The sequence below is a fragment of the Saccostrea cucullata genome, unplaced genomic scaffold (genome assembly GCF_032062105.1).
Source record: "Saccostrea cucullata isolate Sc308-1 unplaced genomic scaffold, CSIRO_AGI_Scuc_v1 ctg17449, whole genome shotgun sequence".
Taxonomy (NCBI): Eukaryota; Metazoa; Mollusca; class Bivalvia; order Ostreida; family Ostreidae; genus Saccostrea; species Saccostrea cuccullata.
This window is the reverse complement of record NW_026934108.1, coordinates 1-8,735: the sequence shown is the minus strand read 5'-3', so window position 1 is coordinate 8,735 and position 8,735 is coordinate 1. Positions and strand designations below refer to the sequence as shown.

At 35.0% G+C, this 8,735-nt stretch overlaps 1 long non-coding RNA gene across 1 annotated transcript; it reads right to left on the bottom strand.

The window, feature by feature from the left end:
- Positions 1-5,450: 5,450 nt before the first annotated feature.
- Positions 5,451-6,364, bottom strand: LOC134239962 (uncharacterized). Its single transcript, XR_009986326.1, has 4 exons — positions 6,317-6,364; positions 6,161-6,212; positions 5,664-5,732; positions 5,451-5,532 (listed from the first exon to the last, which is right to left on the bottom strand). It is a non-coding gene; the product is annotated as an uncharacterized LOC134239962 (long non-coding RNA).
- Between the last annotated feature and the right edge of the window lie 2,371 nt (positions 6,365-8,735).

Sequence of the window (8,735 nt, the reverse complement as noted above, 5' to 3'; positions counted from 1 at the left end):
AAATGTCAGGGGGTTGTGATCCATATACAAGAATTATGAAAGTAACATTCAAATAAACATCAAAATGCTGAAAAGCTAACAACAAAGCAAGGCATTCCTTTTCAATGGTGGAATAGTTTTGTTGACATTTTGTAAGTTTCTTTAAAAAATAAGAAACAACTCTATCTACATTATCACTATGTTCTTGAAAAAAGCTGCCCCGATTCCAACATCACTAGCATCAACAGTAAGCTTAAATTGCTTAGAAAAATCTGGAGTTGACAGAACTGGGTTGCTCATAAGGACAGATTTGATTTTATGAAAATTTTTCACAGTCCTTTGTCCATTCAAACTTAACCCTCTTCTGCAAAAGATTTGTAAGGGGGGACTAACTATGAGGAAAAATTTGGACAAAATTTTCTGTAAAACCCAGCCATCCCCAAAAAACCTATTAACTCTTTTTTTTTTGTAGGAATCGGGAACTTTGCAATAGCTTCCACTTTAGCCATTATGGGTGTAACATAACCTTGACCTACTTTATGACCTAAATACTCTACATAAGCATGACAAAATTCGCTCTTCTCAAGGTTCACAGTTAAGTTTGCTTTAGCTAAAATGAAAAATAAAGCACGCATGATTCGGATATGTTGTCCCATGTGTTGCTGTATATGATGACATCATCAATGTAGGCCTCGCATCCCTCGAGGTTTTGAAGAAGGGAATGAATCATCCTTTGGAATGTAGCCGGTGCGTTTTTCATGCCAAAAGGCATTACTTTATACTGGTAAAGTCCATCTGGTGTAGCAAAAGCAGATATTTCTTTTGCTCTTTCTGTTAACGGCACTTGCCAGTAGCCTTTCAACAGGTCAAATTTACTGACAAATTTGGTTTCCAATGCTGTCAATACAGTCATCAATTCTAGGTATTGGATATGAATCAGTTTTGGTAACAGAATTCCCCTTTCTAAAGTCTGTACATAATCGGTACGAACCGTCTTTTTTTGGGTAAAGAATACATGGTGAGCTCCAATCACTTTTACTAGGTTCAACAATGTCATTGTCCAACATGTACTGCACTTCCCTTCTTAGGTACTGCAATTTTATTGGATTCAGACGGTACGGATGTTGTTTGATAGGCAGAACGTCACTCAATATGACATCATGACAAGCTGCATTAGTTTTTTTTTGGAACATCCGAAAAGATTTGATGATACTCATTCATCAAGGTTCTTTTTGATGAATGTTCAAATGCCCAAGTTTCATAAAAATCAGCCAAAATTTCTATTTTTTCAAGCGGACACTCTGATTACAATCTTTCTTTTTATTTCTACACTCGTATCACTTTCAATACAATTTTGAACAGTCTTAGCATTGGCCAAAGTGGAAACTGGTTTTCAGAATTTCGGTCACACCTTTCAAAATACTTTTTTAACATGTTAATGTGACAAACCCTTTCTTTTTAGTGCCCTGGTGTCTTAACTACATAGTTTACATCACTAATCTTGCTTTCAATTTCATAAGGGCCATAAAATCTGGCCTGTAAAGGATGACCAGGAATAGGTAAAAATACAAGAACCTTATCACCTGGCTTAAACACCCTATTTCTAGCATCTTTGTCATACCACATTTTCATTTTCAACTGAGAACTCTTCAAATTTTCTTGTGCTAATTAAAAAGCCTAATTTACAAGCATTGTAAAGTTTTTCTTTAAAATAGACACATAATCTAAAAGTTTAAGATCACTAGTCTCAGTCAGCCACTTTTCCTTCAGCAATTTAAAAGGACCTCTAACTGTATGACCGAACACCAATTCAAAAGGACTAAACCCAAGAGACTCCTGGACTGCCTCTGTGCAGCAAATAGTACAAGATGAACCCCTTCATCCCAGTCTTCTCAACTGGTAACAATAGGTCTTCAGCATTGTTTTTAGGGTTTGATGAAAAGTTCTAGCGCTCCCTGGGACTCAGGATGATAAGCAGTTGATCTATATTGCCTTATACCCAACTCATGCATGACTTGCTGGAACAACCCCGACATAAAATTTGAGCCTTGATCCGACTGAATTCCCTTTGGGGTGCTCCTACAAAACTGAAAAACTTGGTTAGGGCCTTAACTATCTTTTGCCTTTATTTTCCCTAAAAGAGGTATGGCTTCAGGAAATCGAGTGGATGTACACATAATGGTAAGTAAATACTGGTTTCCAGATCTAGTCCTAGGCAAAGGTCCTACACAATCCACCAACACTCGACTAAACGGTTCTTCAAAAGCTGGAATTGGTTGGAGAGGGGCGGTGGTATTTTCTGATTTGGTTTACCTACCATCTGACAGACATGGCATGACTTGCAAAACTTCGAAACATCCTTTCTTAGCTTAGGCCAATAAAAATGACTCAAAATCCTATTATAAGTCTTATTGATACCTAAATGACCAGCCATAGGTGTATCGTGGGCTAAACTCATGACATCTCGATGATAAGCAGCTGGGACCACTATCTGGTGAACAACACGCCACACTTCATCTGGAGAAGCGTCAGGTGGTCGCCATTTTCGCATAAGGATGCCATCTTTCATATAGAAGCATTCCCCAACTTTAATAGCCTCTTCTGGGGGAAAGTGCCCTCTTATAAGTTGAATGATATCTGGGTCTTTATGTTTTCAGAGAGTAAACGTTCTCGGCTGAGGATGTCCTTGCCTTGGCTAACTAGTGGATGCAACTCATCATCCTCACCACCAAATTTTGGTAAAAGTTCTTTCTTCTCTTGCTTCTTCATATTGTGTGGTTCCATCTTGTTTGAGTGCCATCAAGGTCAGATAAGAAAGTGTCATTCAAATCAATATCAACGAGGAATTCGTCTCGTCAACGGCTTGAGTATGGTCTGCCTCCATTTCTCGTCTTCTGGCCATCGCTCTAGTAACAGCACAGGCTGGATAAATGTCATCATCTTCATCATCGCACATGACATCTGGAGTGATTTTCTCACAAACTATAGGATCTGGTACAACTTTTCCACCAGCTAAATCGTTGCCCAACAAAGAAATGCCGGGAAACAGGAAGAGTAGGTCGAACACCTACGATAACAGGTCCAGTAACTAAATCTGACTTAAAACTAATTTATGTAGGGGAACATCAATGACGCCTAGCTCCACACCCTGTAATAAAACTGACCCACCAGTAGAAGTCTGCCAGACAAAGGAAGCACGCCCTCTAAAATAAGTTGTGCAGCACCAGTATCTCTCAAAATCTGGACAGGTTTTATTTCCTAGAGTCACCGAGTGAAACAAATCCCTGAGACATAAAGGGCTTATAATCCTCCATAGAATCAATAGAACTGGACTGTGAACCCTGGACATCAGGAGTGTCAGAACAAATCGAAACTAAGGCTTTTTATTCCCTAACGCCGCACAAGCATGTGGTTGAGTTTTATCAAAGTCTTTTTTTTTTAAGTTTAAAGCATTCACTGATCAGATGCCCTTTTTTCTTACAATACCTCCACGTCGGAAGCGACCCTATTCCAGAAGATCCTTCAACACGTCCTGGACCGGACTTAGAACCACCTTGGGATGGAGACGGGGAATTTGTAAAAGACTGAGACCCTGAACCACTCTTTTTATATGTGTCTGAATTTGTAGAATTACTGCTATTTAGATCTCGATACAAAATTCTTTTTATGAGACAGAGCATAAGTATCAGATATGACTGCTGCCTCTTCAAGAGTTTTCACATTCTTATCTTCTAAATGTGTTTTCAAATCTTGAGGAACACACTCCTTAAACTCTTCTACCAGGATACTTGGCGCAAATTAGCAAAAGTTTTATCAAGTTTCTTAGATCTAAACCAATGATCGAATAAATTTTTTTCTTGTGAAAATTCAACAAATGTTTGGTTATCAAAATTCCTATACTTTCTGAATTTTTGTCTATATGCTTCAGGTATAATTCATATTTTTAATATTGCTGCTTTGACCTTCTCATAGTCTGAACTCTCAACTACCCCTAGTGCAGAGTATACCTCAGCTGCTTTGCCAACCAGTACACTTTGTAACATTGTTGACCAAACATTTTGTGGCCATTTAAGATTTTCTGCGACTTTTTCGAATTGGGGAAAATACTTGTCTACAGATTTTTTTAAATTTTGGAACTAATCTAATATTTTTTGCTGCGTCAAATTCATTCTTGACAAATGACGGTTCTGGTTGGTGCTGTAATTTTAATTTCTCTAATTCAAAGTTCATTGCACGTCTCCTCTTTTTGCTGCTAATTTGTCTAATTCAAATTTTCGTTCACGCTCTCGTTCTTCTCTTTTCTTTCTCGCTCTTCTCTTTCTTTTTCTCATCTTCTCTTTCTAATTTTTCTCTTTCAATCGCATTTTCTCTAACTCTAATTGAAACTGATATTCTGCCATTTTGTAAGAGCCTAACTCTGATTTAATTGTATATTCTAGAAGATCATATTTTTCAAAGACGTTTTCTTCTACTAGTTTGTTTGCAACCTTAATTCTAATGTCTTGCTTTTTTAGAGGATTTAACATCTAACCCAAAATGCAAACCTAATGCGATCAAGTCATCCTTTTTTTAAAGTATCAAAAACCTGAACACTTTAACTAAAAAAGTCTGTGACCGAAAACACCATGTTGATTTCTGCTGGCTTATAATCAAATTTAACGGTTCAATAAACAAAATTCTGACAATAAACTGCAAAAGTGCAAGAAATTCTTTATCCCGGACGAGCCCCCCAAATTTTGTTATGGGTAGAATTACCCGAAATGCCAGCAAAGATCAATAACACAATTTAAATTAAAATAGTTTATTTACAGTAATATATAATAAGTATATGAAACATAAATAAAACTTAGCAAGAATCTAATAATACATACATCAGAGTGTCCTTGCTGACAATTCCCCCTAAAATATATCCCAGTTATATCTCAATAGTGCTTATACGACAAAGTATTCACAATTATTGTATATGCATCGAATTGACAGGGTATTTATACATATCATAAATCTAGAATATTCTAGAAATTATTAAAACATGATATTACTGGAACAATCTGGACATACACAAAATTTAAGAATGTTCTAGATCAAATGACCGAACATGTTGACCTACTCTGGAATGTTCAAGAAACTTAATGTTACTAATTATATACATAATGAAACAACACCTCTCACAACAATCAGTGTTAGGAAAAAATTTTAAAGAAGCAAAGATTTCAGGTAACAACACTTTATTGTAACATAATTATCTTAAAACTGCTCAATATAAATTAAAAATAAAATGCTCATGCAGAGTTCATGATCACTATGGCTCAATACTTCATCTTCTGTATCTACAGCTCTGTGGTGCTTTGTGAGCTTGGCTTTCCATGTTGTTCAGCTGAAATCAAATTATAAAATTAAATAATTTGTTTTTTTTTAAAACATCTGCAACTAAAACCAGAAAAAAATGGGGGAAAAAAAATTATTTATGGTACCTGATGCTGAACATGTCAGTGTGGAAATTCAGCCACTTGCCCAGGCTATACTGTTCCTGGGGTAGGGTGCTCAATTTCAAAGCTACAATGAAATAGACAAGTGATAATAATAAAAATAAAAAAATCTAATCCATTGTTATGAGCTAATGATCATAAGTGTCAGATTTTTTATGTACTAGTATATGAATTTCTTGGAGGGGGGGGCATACTTACCTAATAGTTTCTCGGCTTCCTCGGCATCGTTCATAAGAGCTGTTAAAATAAGCCTCATCTGCACGTTCTCTGAAAAAGTAATGAAAGAAAAGTTAAGCACATATTCGGATAAAATATGAGAAGACATCGTAAAATGGTAATTGCACAAAAAGTACAAAAAATCAACAAAATTAACCTTTTCAAAATGATTTTTTTTCTGAGGTCTTGCATTGTAGTGTTGAACTGACGAACAAACTGAACACAGCCAACAAACGAAACAACAAAAAGCAGAAAGGCAAGAAAAAAGCAGATCTGTTGCCGAGAAGTAAGACAGAGCAGCAGCAGAAGTGGTTGTGGTAAAGCTGTAGACACTGTCACCAAGCGACAGCAGCTCACGCTAAGAGAAAGTTAAGAAAGAGAGAGTTAGAAAGTTTATAGAAATGAATGCTAGAACACAAACACAATAAAACAAAGAACACCATAGATAAAAAATTTATGAATTCCAGTAAGCAACTTACCCCTAAAGTGGCACCCATCTCATTACTGAACTGCCACACATCACTACCCAACCTGTAAACAAAACAAATAGCGTTGCTAAGGACGCTCTATTGTAAAGCAACAAATAATTTAGCATTTATCAAATATTATATAATATTATATTTTCATTTACTTACTTAACTATGTCTAGATGCAGGGCACGGCCTGTTGTTGACAGAAATGTGGGGAATGGCGGCAGATCTGATGATCTTGGAGGTTCTCATTTTGCGTCTATCTCTCTCTATGGTTAAACCTGATGCTGAATCCTAGAGCTCTCGTGCTTTTATGCTTTTTGGGAATATGCATGCTGTTGATTGGCTCAATTTCGCTCGTGCTGATTGGTTCCCACAAGGTGGTTTCCAATAGCAAAGCCCAAAACGTTGTACCACGTCAAAAACAAGATGGGGTTCGGTTTTTTGCTTCATAGTCTGCAATGTTTTGTAATATTGTCTAGTTTTTATAAATTCATCATATATGATTGCCTTAATTGGAATCATTAATTAATCATTTCTTTGAAAAAAATATGTGGATAAAGCAAACATCATGCTTTTGTCAATAAAATTTCATTAAACAACTGCCCAGATGGACCAAAGAAACCTACTAGTCATATTTGGGGATGTTTCCAGTATAGGTATTACAATAACTATTAATTCTTTGGCATATATTGATCAAAAAAACCATAAAACAATATTTAACAAATTTTTAAACGTTTTATTCAAAATTGTTTTTTTTAATAAAATGTTGCTCTTTCCCTAGAAAAACACGTGAAGGCTTGAATTTGATGTCGGAATTACAATTAGCTAGTTACCTTTTTTGAGAAAAAAAATAATCCAAACAAACCATTTCAACAAAGGAGTAAAAATCCATATGCAAATACACGGTATTGAGTGTATTTTATGTAAAATCCGTGTTCAACGTTTTGTTTACAAATGTGTTACTATGATCATGACAACCCATTCTGGCGGAATAATGCATAGTGAATTTTTCCAAAAAAAAACACGTTTTAATCCAAATATTCCATGGTTTTTTAATGAAAATCACTATCATTTTAAGGACTGTTTGCACATTAAATTATGAAATGTACAATGCAAAAGCTCACTTTTTTCAGGCCCGATTGAAATATGGTTGTAAAGAACATGTATTTTTCCTTAAATTTACATACACTTTATAAATGAACTTACCAACGGATGTAAATAAATCTCACTTTTAAGAAAACCCGCCAATATAAGTAGTGTATTCGGTGGAATAATTTGAATGTTTGACATTTTTTTTATTTCTTAAAGTGTGTTCCGTTTTTTTTCAATGTAAAGTCATATAATTATTATGGCGTAGTTTTGATAAGTTTAGACTAAATAAAATTTTTAAAAAATCTTTCTATTTGTTTTGTTACTTTATAAAAAAGGGAGGACGTTCCTGTATATAACACAACTTAAATCAATCACGTTTCACAGATATCCGAGATTTAAAACAAATCAATAACCGATTTTTTTCCCACTAGCCAATGAATAGCCTATCAGAACAAAAATTTTTAAAATGAGTCACTCTAACTATAGAAACGTGGAGATATTTAAATTAAATCGGTAGAAAACAAATTTTTAACGTAAATAGCATATATCATGTAAATCCACTTGCCTGTGTGTGAAGTTTGATGATGCTAATTTTCGTTAATTTCTTCTTATTTAAAAAAAAATTACTTCATTAGGGTAAATTGGGTAATTCCGGACAAAACTCACAAAGCGTTGTTCGGTGGGAGTAGCAGCGCGAAACTGATTGATGGGTAACCCAGTTTTGAATCGATGTGTGAATTATGCATAATCCTCGATAAATTGATGTTTTAAATTGTTTTCCCCCCGGTCTTATTCAAATATTAGCAAAATAAAACGTATTGGCAGAGTGGGGTAAATCCGGACACAATGCGGGAAAACCCGGGCAGGCCAATCTTGTATGGGGGGTAAACGTGCAATGCCAAATAATAGCAACAGAAGAAATAGATTATTTGTAAGATTTCAAAGATCCGCAGCACGATTATATAAAGCATCTCAGTTGTTAATAAGTTCTATTTAGAAATATTTAAAATTAAATTTTTAGTATCTTACATCTCGTTTGTTACTTTTGGACTTCAGAATCTATGGGGACGACCATTTGTTTTTATGAGAGGGGAGTTTGATTTTACAATAAATAATTTTTTTAAAAGAATAAAATATATACTATCAAATGAGAATAACATATTAAATAATCCATCCTGATTGATATGTCACTACCCCCCCCCCCCCTTCCCTTTACAAACACGCACATATGGATGTGTATGAAAATTCTACGATTTTTTTTGGTGTATAACTTTATCATTGTTTATTCATGTGGTGTACTGTGGCTTTATAGTAAATACTAATTTAGGCTAAAAGTACAGAAAAGACCAATAATTCGATTTTTTGCGTCAGAATATCATTTTTGCAAATTCTTTTATTCTAAAAACAAAAAGAATATTCATCAAAGAAAATCCCAAAAATGAGACAGAAGATGTACAAAGTAAGATTTTTTTGAGGTAGGGGGGGGGGG